Raw genomic sequence first — 15492 nt, forward strand, 5'->3', positions numbered from 1 at the left:
TCCTATTTTCATGGGTCCCAGTGATAGGAGGTTACCCAGCAAATATACCAAATTGGTTTGAAAGTGTCAAATCTTAGGGTCTTGTTCTTCAATACTTGCTCCAAATGACTCAACTTCGTCGAAAAAAGGCTCCACTGACATCGAGTTCGTTCCAGATCAAAATGTTAGAAATCATTTTAAGTGACATTTTAAAAGCACCAGCATGCTAAACTTGCTGGTTTTGGATACAGACTGGTCTGTATTAAAAACAACTTTTCAGAGCAAAATATCTCATTTGTTTTTTATTCTCAAAAATAACTTAAAAATATAACCTTATTATTAAAATCAAAGACCTATTAATAGTTTCTACAGAAAGGTACCAAAGAGTAAAACCAGACCTCTGGTTGGAGAACTTTGGTTTAACACAACTTCAAGCTCCTGAATTTAGGCCTAGCATGTGAAGATGATATGCCATGGAGGGAAGACTGGAGTTGAACAGGAAAAGAGGAAATTAATCAGATTGCTATAAATGTTCTCCCTAGGTAATATTCCAGGACATTAGATCTCTGGGATGTAGCCTCCCTGGTGGGATGTTAACTAATGCCGATGAAGAAAAGATGGACCTGTTTTTTGGCAACTGGGAGAAGGAAACGGGGAAAGAGATTCCTGAAAAATACGGATGAAAAACAAACATCCACTTAAACAGTCACAAAATTATGAGTCATTTTCTTTCATAACATTTCTTTGGCAGGCATCTTAATCAAGGTCAAACAGGGCAAAAGAGCCTGTGTTTAGCTGCTTAGACATCTGTTACAAATGGAAGCATTCCCAACAGTAACAGGACAAAATATTTCATATTTATATTACACGTTCTATTAGAAGATCTCGAAGCTCTTTAGATTCCCAAAATATATCAACACCCTTCTGGTGTATGCGATCTTTTACTGCCTGTTTGGAGGGCAAACAATCCCAAGAATGATTTAGTTAGCATTAAACAAAAATACAATGCTACATTTGGGTAAGGAAGTCTTCACTACCCTGCTGCCAGCTTTAACCAAAACAGATGCTTCTGCCCTTGAGTTTCCTAAAATGGTCACTGTTCAGTACTTTCTCCCAAGTTTGACATTGTTATTATTAACAACAAAGACCCAGAACAACAATAAAAGAGATACCTTGGCCTCGATAATTCGGTTCTAGCATAGTCACTAACCCCCGTGTGATCCAAGCAGGATGCTGGGCCTCAGTTTCCCAATTTGCAAAATGGGGATCATTCCTAACACTTCTACACCACGAGTTGGGGGCAATTCATCGGCTAACGTCTGATTCCTTCACACGTCTCACACACAAAAAAAGCGATATTCACGAGGAGGCAGCACGACCTAATGAAGAGAGGATGGAACTGGGAGGAGACCCAGGTTCTAATCTTAGTTCTGCTACTGGTCTGTATGACCTTGGGCAAGACTATTAATTTTCTGTACCTCAGCTGCCTCAACTGCAAAATGGGGATATGCTTTTCCTTAGACTGAAAACCCCAAGTGGGGCAGGCCCCATATCCAAATTATTTTGTATCTGCCCTAGGTGCTTAGCACGCAGCAAATATTTATTAAAGCTAAAATTGCTATTAAATATATATTTAGTATTTGGGAATGGGTTTGTAATTAAAATTTTATTTTATATCCTTTACGATACCATCTCCTAGCCAGCTTTTATGCAAACTACTCCTTTAGCATGTTTGCCATTTGACACAGTCTATTAAACCATATCAAAGCCTGGCTACACTGCTAAACTTCAACAAATTCCCTCTGACTCAAGCTTTTAAGGGCAATGACATTTTCTGGTTATAAATTCAATCCAAGTAATATCGGGAACCAGATATAATAAATGGCCAACACTCTCGGGGACTACCAACTGGACAGGGCTTCCTTTAGTATTGCTTTACTCCCCACAGCGGAAGTCAAAAATCTGCCAAGTAGGGTGTTTTTTTTTCCCCTGCTATGTTGTCCAACACTAATTATAAAACAGTACAGATGCAGCCCTTCTCAAAATGCAAAGGGACCGTGCATATATGCAAAGAACAACTATTTTTTATGCTTCCAAATTCTTAATCCTGTTTGGAGCTGTCAGTGGGGGTTAATGGAAGCCTTGGATAGGAGAATTCCAATCTGGTTGGCAGATGGATAGGTTGGTTATAGCTGCATAACTATGTCTTGCCTGCAGGCACAATTCAGAACACTGTTAAAGCAATATAAAGTCTCTGTCAAGCTGAACCATTTGGATCAGTAGCAAGGAGAAATAATAATAAAAAAAGAAGTTCATTTCTGGGCCTTGTGCATTTATGCTAGTATGCAGAAACTGATTAATTGTCACAGTGTGCTGGTCTTCTATACCTCAGATCTCTACTTCTGGAGTAGATTTTGCATGCTAATATAATCATTCTCCCTCTTGAGACATTAGCAAATAATCAAATGAAAAACAGGATCATAATTTACTGAGATTCGAGCAATTCTCTATGCAAATTTGACTTGTTATTGCTGCTGCCTCGTTAATCTGAATGCCTTTGACAAACTCCTTTGATTTATGAACTCATGACAACTCCAATGTGTATATATTTTGCTAGATTGACATTATCATTAAGAGTGGGTGGACTGAGCTCACATGAATGGCTGATTTTATTCGCTGGTGTCTGCTGCTCAACAGCTGAGCATCTCCTTCTCACAAAGCCCCTGAGCGTCAGGCTCTTCCCATCTACCCATCCATTCATCATCTCGATGTTAATTGGCCCAGGCTTTAAGCAAATTTTCAACACGATTTAAAGGCACGATGACACTGATTACTGACCCTCTGCCATACGGTGCCTATTGATTAACCTGACAGAGATGATGAGCTTGAGGGAAACTAGGTGTGTGTGGACCTGGGGGGGGGAGGGGGGGCGGGGGGAAAAAAATATATTGTCTACACAGGCAAACACTTGTCATTACCTCACAAGCCAGAATTTGTACAGCACATATTCTTAAAACACAGCTAATGCCAATGCAGAAAGCACTCTGTGTTTGGAAACACCACAAATATGTCATGTCATAGCGCATGACAAATACAGTATTTTAGAAGCGCTCCCCAGATAGATTGCTGCCTTTCAACCAATTATACTTCTCTAGCTGATATTCTTTAGCTCAAATGCAAAGCAAACACTGGGTGGCCTGTTAGTACTGTGGGGCTCATACAGCTGTGGAACAACTCAGGGTCCAAGATTGTGAATTTGCCCTTTTGGGTTAGTTTAAACAAAGTATTAGGTGCTCCTTCCTCCCACTGTGCATCAGAATAGGGGGCGCAAAGGGAAAGAAGAATAAATGATAACTTCAAATGGCAGGGTACAGACGCAATTTCTTCTCTCCACTGACAGTCAAATTGCAAAAGAGGCCAAGAACATTATTGCTGTGGAGGGATGGTCTCATATTGTTTTCTAAATGTTTTCTGTTATTTAAATACCTCGGCAAAATTCAAACTGCTGGGCTGGCTCTTGGCACAGAGATTATCAAACTAGATGCAGTTTTCTGAATTAACATTTGCATTTTCTTCATCAAGCCAATTGACATTTAAGACCGACCCCGAAAATCTCTGTTGTTGCCTAATTTCAGAAATGTTCTTCTTTACTCAGGAGACTAACTTGGGCTTTTAAGCAGTTAAGGCATAGGAGGACTAAATATTTCCTCGATTCGCGGGGGAAAAGCGTCCCAAAAGGACACAAATAGTTGGGTGCGAGAATTCCTGAACGGATCTAGTACTAAGAAATCCAAAATGTGACTCGAGACATTTCTAAGACCATTTAAATGCACACATAATATTTACGTTAGGAAACAGACAAAAGCCGTCTTTAGATAAGGGAAGGTTTGGGGTTGTTTGTTTAAAAAACAAAGCAAACAAAATTTTCTCCCCGGGGTGACGACTGCTGGACACACACATCAACTTGTTTACTTACGGGTCCTGGAGGGACAGCCAATATACAATTTTACACCTGGGGATTTTGATACAGCAACTAACAGTTATTTCAAAGAGCTCCGTCTAAAATAATAGAAAACAGCAAGCAGTCACGACAGTAGTCCTTTCGCAGTGACACGGCCTGTTAAGGTAAGAGAGCAAATGTTTTTCCAGACACCCAGCACTGGTCCCTGTTAATACTGGAACAAGTGAGAGTTTAGCTACATCACTAAAAGCCTACCTTCTGTTCTCTAAAGATAAGCAAAGTTAACTACGTTCTGAGGTCTTCTGATAGGAAATATGGGAAGCCCAAGATGGTGACAAGGCTGAGTAGCCTCATTTTTGAATATATCTGAATAATCTATATCTGAATTGAGCACCTTAATATTTGACCTCTACAAAGGAGACACAATATCAAGGAAACATTTGTTACCATTAACAAAGGAGAAAAGACATAACTAATACCCTTTTCTCACTGACTGAACTGTAAAATGCTATTATAACCCAGCTGTCTGCAACACTTTCAGCTTTGTGACTTCTTAATCAACGGTTTGAGCATTAACCTAGCAATTAAAACTATGAAAATTTATGGGGAAAAAAATCAACCTATAATTGGGAGACTATGCTTCACCTGAATTAATATTCTGCTGAAATACAGCAACTGGGTTTTTGGGGTTTTTTCTGAGGGGATTAGCGGGGAGGGTTCCCAAGGACTAAGGCTTTTAAAAATAAACAAAAAACAACACAAGACAAATATCCCAAATTAAAGCTATCCAGGGCAATATGGCTTAAGGACAAAAACTTCAACGGGCTTTTTTTTTTTTTTTTTTAAAGACCTGTTCAAACCAAGGTGGTGGTGTTTTGAGTTTCTTCCTATTCAATTGGCTGCACACTAATTTAACTAGTTTAGGAAGTCTTCCACAAGAATGAATTGGTGTTTGCACATTTACTTTATACTCTTTAAGCCAAAGTGGGCAAACTGGACATAGACTCGTAAACACTGCATTGACTATAACCTTGGAGTGGGAAGATGAAAGGTCAAGAGAAATTACCTTTTGACATCGCCTAGTGAAGGAAAGCAGTCTCCTTTACTGCAAAATGCCTAATTTGCCCCTCTCAACTTCTTAAATGCATAAAAACATTCAAGTGAGTCATTTTTGATAATCAAGCTTCTGACCTCATGTTTTTGCATCTCATTTTGACAGGTGCTCCAATTTCGGTCGATACCATATTTATATAAACAATACATTCAGAGATCCTTTGAATATAGTTTTATGTGGTTGAAGAGGCAAACATTTGCTTCTGCTAATCAGGACATATGGTTATTTTTTGTAACTCAGAGACATCTGCATTATGGAGAGCTGCTTCGATTTTTCATAACAGGGTTGAAAACTACAGCACCCTTAGGATGTAAGTTGAAATCCTTTTTATCTCTGCAGCATCATTACTTAAGCTGCCTGCCCTGTTTCTGAATCTTTTTCCCCTCCTAAGTGATCAAAGAATTCAGCATCTTAGCTATTTTCCTTGATTTTGCTGTCTCTGATTTGCTATTACATTTTAGCAATACCCTGAAAAAATCCTGAGTTTAAGGGTTTGGGCGAATTGGTTGCCCTAAGGGTACCCACCATTTTGGGATGACAAAATTAAGTCATCCCAACAGCTCCCCAAAGTTCTCAAAACTTGAAGAGAGGGATAGCCTAGCACTTCTTTCAGGTATATTTTTCCCACTGAGCAGTAAAAAGCACTGTGCCTTGTTCAATCATGGCTTCTTAATTTGCCTTTTATTCCGAGCTCTTGCTCTTGTCACTGTCCTTACCTTTTCCGCTCCCGACACACACAGACTTAGTGATTTTTCAGGGCTTTGAAATTCCAACTACTTGCCTCCTTGCTGATTTCCATTTAAGTTTGTTTGTCCTCAGGAATGGAAAACATTGCCCAGCATAACTCTTGAGGGAAGATCCTATCTTGAAGCAGTAACATATTGATCAAACACTCCTTCTTGAACTCCAGTCTTTTTAGGAGAAAAATTACTGCTACAGAATAAATCCCTTAATACCAAACAATCCAAAATGGACAAGAATATGGGAGGCTAATGAATAATTTCTGAATATTTTCAAAGTCTTCCGCTGCAATATAAAAATATTTGCGATTACCTCAAACCATTTTTCTTGATTTTCTGTGCATTTTCCCTTCAAAATTCCAAACCAAAGAGGCAAACTTCAGAACACATTCAGTGAACTTCCACAGCTGAAACTCAGTTGTTTAAAATGGCAACTGTCAAGTGTTTAAAGAAATGGTTTGGAAGGCTGGTTAATTTTACTACCTTCTTCCTAGGCACTGCTCACAAACATTCTAACTTTTTCCAGTCATGGCCCTCTGTGAGATAAAACGCAACCCCTAACCCTTTATTGACAGTTCGAAGAAGAAGAAGAAGAAGAAGGGGAAGATTTTCCTTTTCCTCAGCCTTTAATTTACTACTTCACTAAACAGTGACAAATTCTAACAGCCTCCTATTTTACGCAGATGCAAATGATTTTCCTACGGGGCAAGAATATTTGAGGGAGTGAGGAGATGAGGGTGGTAAGGATATCTGTAACCCTGGATGGAAGATTCGCTTACATGATCGAGAACCAGAAACATGTAATGTATTTCTACTACACTGGTAAGGGCATTTTTGTCAACTGATACCGGGTGTACATGGTAGGCAATACTTGAAGAAACCTACTGCCCAACTACAGTGGGGTTTCTCTGATCACATACTACCCTTCCTCTCCCTCCCCTCCACCAACTGCACCTTTTTCCATTGTCTGTTGACTCCTTCACAGTTCCCAACAAATTTTGGCTCACTCTAAACCCAAGAATTGGAAGGCCACTTCCTCGAGATGACAAGCATACCACCTATTTAGTGACTGGTTGACAGATAAAGACCAAAAGAGTCCCTAATTCCAGGGCTTAGGGTATACGTGTGTGTCTTCGGACCATTTCTCAATTCTGCAATCTCCAAGTTGGGCTGCATGCAAAATTTCAAGTTTTATCGACATTTCCAGTTCTCTATACCGAGCTCAGTTATTAGCCATTGTCAGTGTTATGGTGCTAAGGAATGAAAAAGGACTGCTTCGCTAACTGCTGAGTTTGGTAATGGATGATTGATTTGACAGATATCAAACAACATTAATTTCAATACTATAGAATGCGTTCTAGGAGTAGAGTGTCTACGAACACCCTGGCTGGCTCTAGTTTTGTTGCTTGGGTGTCTAAATTCTTTTCTGTCTAACCCAATGTACCTCGGCTGCTACTGCAAGCAACCAGGGAATAGTTGACTTCAAAAATGGTTGCATATCACCGCCTGCTGCACAAAGGGCATTGTGAGTAGTGGTCGGTGAGAAAAGTGTAACCGTTTTTAAATGCCAGTGGTTCCCAACATCCGCGTTCATTCTGAACAGAATGAAGGCCGAGAGCACTGACCGGTGGGTCACTTGACCCACGGGGGCCTGGAAAGGTTTCAAGAATAACAGAGGTCACGTAATTGCCAAAAGCACATTAGCCACTCAATCACAATGGATAATTAAATGACCTACATGATTCTTGAAACGGCTTCTCTATATTCAGTCTATTACTTGCCTTCCTCAAGAAAAGCGACTCATCTGGAGTGACCTGACCAGCAAACGGTACCTGGGCCTGAAAACTGACCGCTTGCCTCTGCTGCTTCGTAAACGCTCCCGAATAGCAGTCACGCCACAGGCTACACCTTCCCGAGAGGACATCCTACTTAAAAATAGAAAGGTGGCCCCTCTCCCGAATACAACTGGGTGTGGAATAGGAAAGAATTTTATAAAATCCCTTGACTGGGTTTTTCTGTTTGTTTGTTGGGGTGGGAAGGGCACCTGGGGAGTGGAGAAAGGAGAATTAACAAGAAACAGCCTGAGGAATTTTTTTTTTCATTTTCAGGTTCTGAATGGACGCTGAAGGAATCTAAGATTTTGAAGTGTTGGTCAGCACTTTGTCCAGTGGCAGTAAGCCATTAAATTCCCGTTTGCCTGGACTGCATTTTTGATGTCACGGGCTGTTAATGGGATTTTTCTTAGCCCAGGTCCCTAGTACACACGACAAGTAGCCTCTAAGCAAATAAAATGTACTTGGAATACCTAGTAACCCAGTGTTTACATGATCGCTATAACCTAAGGAGTAAATATTTTCATCTAAGTATGATTCATGATGTCCCAGCCACATTCAGTCAAAATGGTTCAGTTCGTCTTCCTAAAAGACCGTGTTGAGTGAGGTGCTACTAAAAAGGAGCCAAATCAATGTAATGGCAATAATTTAGTGGGAGAGGATTTGCCCAACAAAAAGAAAAAGAAAAGAGCTGGCTGTGGCCCTGGAGAGGCAGCTGCACATCTAGCAGTCACTACCAAAAGAGGCGGGCCATCAAGTATCCCAAGACAACCCCACAATGAGGGGGGAAAAGAAAGGGGGGCAGGGGACAAATAAGCTCCCATTCAGATTACCTTGAGGCCCAGTAGGATTTTCTGTTTCCACAGGAAATTATGCAGCTTGAGGCTACTGGCTATGAGGTACACCATCCCTGATCTCTTTCCTCGGACATGAAATGGCTTATTAAACCTACAACATATCTGTTTAGTTAACTTCTGGTGGGGAGGGGTTAGAGGGGAGAAGAGAAACAAAAATGTACTTAATGCTGAATTTTTTCTCCAGGCTGAATGCCTTTCATCCAATAAGACATTCAAAGCAGTGACCCAGCAAATGGATTGAAAAAGCAATCTTCCGTCTCAGTGCCACATTATCATTCCTATTCAGTAGTCTCCATGAGATATCTCAATCAGCTGTGTGTGTAAGTGACAACGCAGCCCATTGCTGGGTTAATTAAACATTTGACTTTAACACCCTCCCCATCATTAAGCAAATAAAAACAGATAATTCAAACTGCACTTCATCCTCAGGGTACACAACACACATGTCAAAATTAAGAGAGTCCAAGGCCCTAGGGAGTTCTGTGGGGGACATAATCAGTTAAATCTTATCTGGTTTATCAATTATTCTATTGATTAAAGCAAGGTGATTATATACAACTCCTTTTGCCACATGGGATTGATGTCAGCAGTGCAGGAGAACAACTCGGGGTGGGGAGGATTTCAAACAGATTTAGTAATGAAAAAAAGACCAAACAGACCAATAAGAGTGGATTATTACCTACCAGTGATCCATATACAGAACACTTGATTCTTAGTTTCAGGCGTGTGAAGTGAAATGTTTCCGATCACAGTGTGCTCATACTATATTTTAGGTGACTGTGAATCCTGGAAGATGAACATATTTTCTACCGCCATACACAGAAGCCTGTTAACCCAAAACTATAGTTTATAGGTACTGTCCTTATCGTGTAAGTGTTGTTCCCTCAAGAACTGGAAAACTCTGCTGTCATTTAAGAACCATTTCTCCCTCCCAAACGGGAGCCAGCACAAGTGGGTTTTGAGGATGTCCTTGGCACGTGACTTTTACAAAAAGCATGTCCTTCAAGGTTACATTTGGAGAACGTTAAAACATAGATTTCACCTTGCAGTCTCGAAGAGTTCGTTCTTCTAAAAATTCATGCCAAGTAAAAAGTTATGGTCATTTTTCTTCCATTATGTAATCAGTGGTCCTAAAAAGATCACTTCTGAACTCTACGGTTTGAGCCTTAGACCTCAAGGGGAAGGACAATCCATAGATTCAATTAAACCACTGATCCTTCTGAAGGTTTTATGTCCACCTGGACAGTGAAACACTCTTCTTCCTGCTCCTCCCCTCAGAAAAAAACAAAAACATCAACATCGACAACTTGCGAAGGTCCACAAGAAACTTAAACCCGTGCTCTAATGCGTATTAGAAGGACCACCCTCCCACCCCCTAAAAAAAAAAGCTCACCAGGAAAGATCAGCCAGATTATCCTTAATCTGAATTTTTACATTTTTACAAACTGTTGTTTTTCAAAATCAAATTTGTCCACTGCTATGTTGGCACGGGCACATTCAAGCGTAATTTAACTTATCTCCTTCGGATTTTCCGTTTTCAGGCAGACTAAGAAACCTGCATTAGCATGCTGTATTTTACACTCACCACTAGAAATACTGAGGGTGCTATTTGTATTGTATTCTTTTTAAGGTTTGTTCTCTGCAGCTGTTTTCTGCTTGCAGTGTATTTTGTGTAATCAGCACATCATCATAAATACATTGGCTGTTCCCCTGAGGGTAGCTGTCAGTGTTTAATTTACAGAACAACCTGGCCAATGTGAATTTTAACACTACAGCACTATGGCAAGGAGTTACCACACTCGGAGAAAAACAGGTTTCTATGAATTTTGATATCGGGAGCTGGTCCCAGGACAATTTAGGTGCTAGAAATAGTTTGTTTAGAGAAGCTTTTATACCTTATACGCAATGGATTCTTCCCAACTTACTGAAGGACTGAGCCGCTAAACCACAAGTGGGCGCCACTATCCTGCAAACGGGAAGGCTTCCAACTCCAGGAGTTGGAAACAGATGTTACACCACCTCTTTTTCGGGGTGTAATTAGCCACCAAAAGGTGGAGGTGAAACGCAACACCGGTGGTCATTCACAGCCTGGGTATGGATGGGAAGGAGCCACAGGGCGCTGGACCGATCCGAATATATGTGCCGCGCTTGGGTCCCTGGGATGGATCATTCCAGAAACATTCACCGATTTACTGCCACACTTCATCCTGACCTCTCTAAGCCAATTCCCTATTTCACTGAATAGGAGATTATATTTATAGCTCAAGTCAGAAGTTGTTTTCTTTGAGGCTTTATGGACATTTTGGACCTCGGGGCCGACCACGGCGTCAGTGAGATGCTATGGAAACCTCTGGTACCAATAGGATCTTGAATTCTTTTTAGTAGCGAAGCCGTGGTGAATTACTGGGTTACTCTGTATAAGGGAAGACTGGGACAAGAAACCGAGATCTAGCTGCATTGGGCAAAGTTTTCATCACAAACTTAACCAGGAGATTAGAACTTCGGCCTCCACGGCACAGTAACAGATATCATAAAGTCCCAAGTTTATTTTCTTTCCTCCCACTCCCAAACACAAATCGAACACACCCCTGATCCCAGGATATTACTGAGCCCTCTTCCCCCACCCAGAACAATAATGGGCTCCCCCAGGTATCCGCCTTTCCCTGCCACCCATCCTGCTCAGAATATTGAGGGATATGAGGAGGAGAAAGTAGCTGAATAATAGTAGTCTCAATTTATGCTCCCATCCAGTTCTGTATCTCTCCCGTGAGAAATGGAACTATTTGGATAGAATGCCATAACTCTCAGAAATCCGTTTTATAGAAAGAAAAACAGACTTTCACCTGCATAAAACTTACAAATTGTACACTTTATGCCTAGACTTTAGCAGAAAGGTGGACCGTATTACCAGTTGGGCTTTTCTGATAATATGGCTATGATTCAGTTTAAAGGCGCTTTTCCAAATTAGTATTCTTGTGGCGAAATTAAACTGATTTCAGAAGAGACGACTACTGCTCAGCTCTCCTGAGTCTGTGTTTGCATTTAAAGTTGCTCCGAATTATATATTCATGATATCTGTTTTACATGAATCATTGAATTGTGACTAACATCTACTTAAAATGCGGGATGATAAAGATTTACTGCTCTTAGGAGTGTTTCAAACTTCCCCAGGTTTGCAATAAAATTAAATTCCGTACTCTTAGCCAGATCAGTAGAGATTTGTAGGGCTTGATCTTGCACAGCAGCTTAAGTTTTAAATATTTTCTAGCTACTTCTTGAATATGTGAAAGCATAACCAAGCTTGGTGAGATTCAACAACACGCTGGAATTAACTTCAATGTTTCTCATAACTAGGAACATAATGAGGGAAAAGTGATCATTTCTACATGAGTTTATTAAGGCGGTGCCGCGACAGTAACGCAAGGCCTTTCAAAAGCTCTACGTAAATCCAATAAATAAATGATACACCACAGGCACTTAAAGGTAACAGGTAACAAGATATATAAGGAGTACTGACATAGCATGCTGAATTTCTCCACTTGGAACCCTGGAAACAAAAACTGGTGAGCGCAGCTTGGAAGGAGGATTAACACAGTGACTGTGAGCCCGTCACTGGGCCGGGATTGTCTCTATCTGTTGCCGAATTGTACATTCCAAGCGCTTAGGACAGTGCTCTGCACACAGTAAGAGCTCAATAAATACTAGTGAATGAAAGTCTTCAGTTACATCACTAATCCCGTGTTCAAATTAACTACATTTTACTATTTTGACCATGTAGAGTGAAGCTTACCTTTTTTCTCTGTTTATTCAAAGTTAAAAAAAAACCAATAAAAAACAAACCCATATTGGGACCTTCGTACCCAAATTGGATGGGGTGGGCTTTGGGTTATTTGGTCCCCCCAAATCGTGCATTTTTGCTCTTCCCAGGAGACCACGTAGTTCCATAGGTGGCCATAAGATAGCAGCACAGTCCACACCATCACTCATGTCTCTCACATCTCTCTCTTCCCCAAGGCTTCACATGTGCTTATTTCAACACGCAGAGACTCACACGGAGACACACCCACACTCGAGCTGATTCGAATTCAATTAGCGCAGTCTGCAACTCCAGAAAAGAGTAATTCAATTAGTGCATTGTGGAGCGCTACAATACCTCTAAGCAGATGTTCACGATCCTCAGGAACCGGCATTAGCTTTAAAAGTACCTGTACCATTTCAATGGGCGACTCCGCACTCCATTTATCAAAGTTCGAGCGAGTTTCTAAAAGGATTCGGGGGGCGGGGGGGGGGGGGGGGGAGAGAGACACAGCCAGGTCCCTAAGTAGCTCAGATTCTTCAGTGACTAATGCTGGGGCTTTCTGTTTGTCAGTAGGTCCTCCTGATGTTTAAATAATAAAGATGATCATTAATATGAAGGTGAAGCAATACGGAAGCCTGTGGGCTGCAATGCATTTTCATGTTAATGGCTATATTAATAATACACCAGGGCAAGCCGGAATTCTGTATAATTTTCATGAGTGATTTAGGGGCTTCCATAAAAGCGCATATCTCACTGTTCATTTTTCTTCTTAGGTAACTGTTTATACTAACGCTGTTCATCCAAAATTTAAAGCATTGCATCAAGTAGGTGGGACCACAATAGCTAGTTTCAAATCTGCCTCAATACAGCAGTGATTTTTTAAAAATCTTGAGTAGCATTATACGATTTTGGTGTCTTATTTCTAATCCCAAATTACAGAATAACGGAACAAAAAACACTCCCAGCGGCCTCACTCCCCTAGGCCAGTAATAATAACGACGCAATTGTTAATAACAATGACGGTAATAATAATAATATGGTACTTGTAAAGCACTTACTAGCTGTCTAGCACTGTCCTAAGTGCTGGGGCAGAGAGACGATAATCAGGCGGAACACCGGCCCCCTCCAACATGGGGCTCACAGACAAAGTAGACAGGGGAACAGGTATCAGATCCCCATTTTTAGTACAGTTGAGGAAACTGAGGCAAAGAGAATTCAAGTGACTTGTCCAAGGTGACGCAGCAGGCAAGTGGCAGGGCCGCAACTAGAATCCAGGCCCTCTGATTCCCAGGCCATTGCTTTATGCACTAGGCCACTCTGCTTCTAACTTAACCCTCAAAAACAAGTAAGCGGCACCCATCCTGCCAACAATTCTATTTCCTTCAGTCAACCCCCCGCCCGCCTCCCCCAGTCACAGCTCCCAGAGGAGGAGCCTCAGAAATGCCAAATCAATGTTATCTTTATTTTCCAATACATTTCACTATTTGTTCATGCAAGAAAACACTTCTTGACTTTCCATTTTGTAGAATTAGAAAATGAAGCAAAATAAGTGGTTTTCCTTTAAGATATCTGAGAGCCAATGGACGGTATAAGTCATGTAGCTTCGGGCCAACCCAGGGCTTTCATCTCAAATGTTTACTACTCCGTGTTTTAGCAGAGCAACAAAAATTCATTTTGGTTAAAAATTATTATGGACGTGTCAGCTTTAAAGCAGCTGAAAAAAAAAAATAAAAGCAAGCACCACTTCAAAGCGATGCTAAAGGTTTATTAAATTGTAAAAGAAATCCAACAAAACACTCAGGGTCTAATGAACTCTACCCTGCAAATGCTTTTATTTTGTAAAATTAATATTATTTAGTAGCAGTACTGACACATTAATTCACAATGCATCTTGGATTCCCTCTACCCCCTCTCACCCAGCGAAGATATTGGTGAGGATTTTCAGCCAAGCATATTATATAAATGCCAATATGTCGGACTAATGCAACTAACAATAATGGCTTTCCACCTTACCTGGTCATAAATCTACTTACAATAAACACAAGCTTTTTTTAAAAAAAAAATCAATATTGTGACCAAAATTTTCAAATATTAGAAAGATATGAAGAACCAGTCAGATGTCAAGGCCATAGGAAGATTAGGGTAATAAGCAGAGCCTTGGAATTCATTTTGGTTTGGTTTTTAACGCTGCCCTATAGCACTGCATCTGTTTACTATAAAGCCCATCGTGGGCATGCATTCTCTCAAACGCAAACACACACTTAGATATGATTCAACTCCTCGGCTACACAACCACATTCAGGTAGGATTCAGCTCCTTTCTATTGATTCTACTGATTTTGAAGGTAGTGATGCCTGTCTACCTGGTTTGTTTTGCTGTGTCTCCCCTTCTAGACTGGGAGCCCGTTGTTGGGTAGGGATTGCTTCCATCAGTTGCCGAAGTGTTCTTTCCAAGCGCTTAGCACACAGTAAGCACTCAAAAAATACGACCGACTGAACGAATTAATGATTTTTCTTCGATGCAGGGTTCAGACTCTTCCATGTACATGAAGATGATGTGCAGGACTCACTTTTTTTTCCCTCCCTTCCCCCCAAGACTGCATTTATGTTCCAGCCCTGAGTTGATGTGGTTCCATCGCTGCCCACTTCTCCTTAACACTGTCCCTTTTCATACATTTAAAGGAAACTACCCTCAACCCCATCAATGAAAGCGGACAAATGGAGTGGGAAGGAATGAACTGCAAACACCTCAAACAAGAAAGGTTGCTTAAAAATCTAAGTGTCACATTCTGGCAGTTCAATATTTCATAGCCAATACAAGGAATGTGCAACGACACTGCAACTTTAAATCTTTTCCTCCTATGTCAGTCTCTCTTCCTCTCATTGTAATGCCAAAGGGAACAGCAATCAGAGTGGAGATGTTCAACGTGATAGAGGTCAGGACACCGGCGGATCAACGTACCAGAAACACGACCTTGTTTATTTTTTTTTCCCCGGTATTATTGTTTACAGGGTGCTTTGCTCATGTACCTTGTGGTTCTTAGCTAAAAGATGAAATTACAGCCCAGGATGAAGCGCTCAGGCACACATCCAATTTGTGTTTCCATCTCAGAAAACAAAAAGCTTCTAAGGCCCTCAGGCTGCCATTCAAACTTGGAGAGGCTGACATTTTTAACAGCATGAACCAGAGACTGGCAGAGGGAATGATCTA

General features: G+C 40.9%; 1 protein-coding gene across 13 annotated transcripts in view; it reads right to left on the bottom strand.

The window, feature by feature from the left end:
• BTRC (beta-transducin repeat containing E3 ubiquitin protein ligase) overlaps positions 1–15492 on the bottom strand; it is a 118808-nt gene that overhangs the window by 74993 nt on the left and 28323 nt on the right. Inside the window, exon 1 of one of the 13 annotated variants that reach the window (XM_029080548.2) lies at positions 3956–4038. The exons of the other annotated variants lie outside the window; for them this stretch is intronic. The gene's annotated coding sequence lies outside the window, so the exon portion shown is untranslated. Of the gene's footprint in view, positions 1–3955; positions 4039–15492 lie in introns of those variants that run through there. 13 annotated transcript variants of the gene reach the window in all.

Source organism: Ornithorhynchus anatinus, chromosome 16 (assembly GCF_004115215.2).
Source record: "Ornithorhynchus anatinus isolate Pmale09 chromosome 16, mOrnAna1.pri.v4, whole genome shotgun sequence".
NCBI classification, from domain to species: Eukaryota; Metazoa; Chordata; class Mammalia; order Monotremata; family Ornithorhynchidae; genus Ornithorhynchus; species Ornithorhynchus anatinus.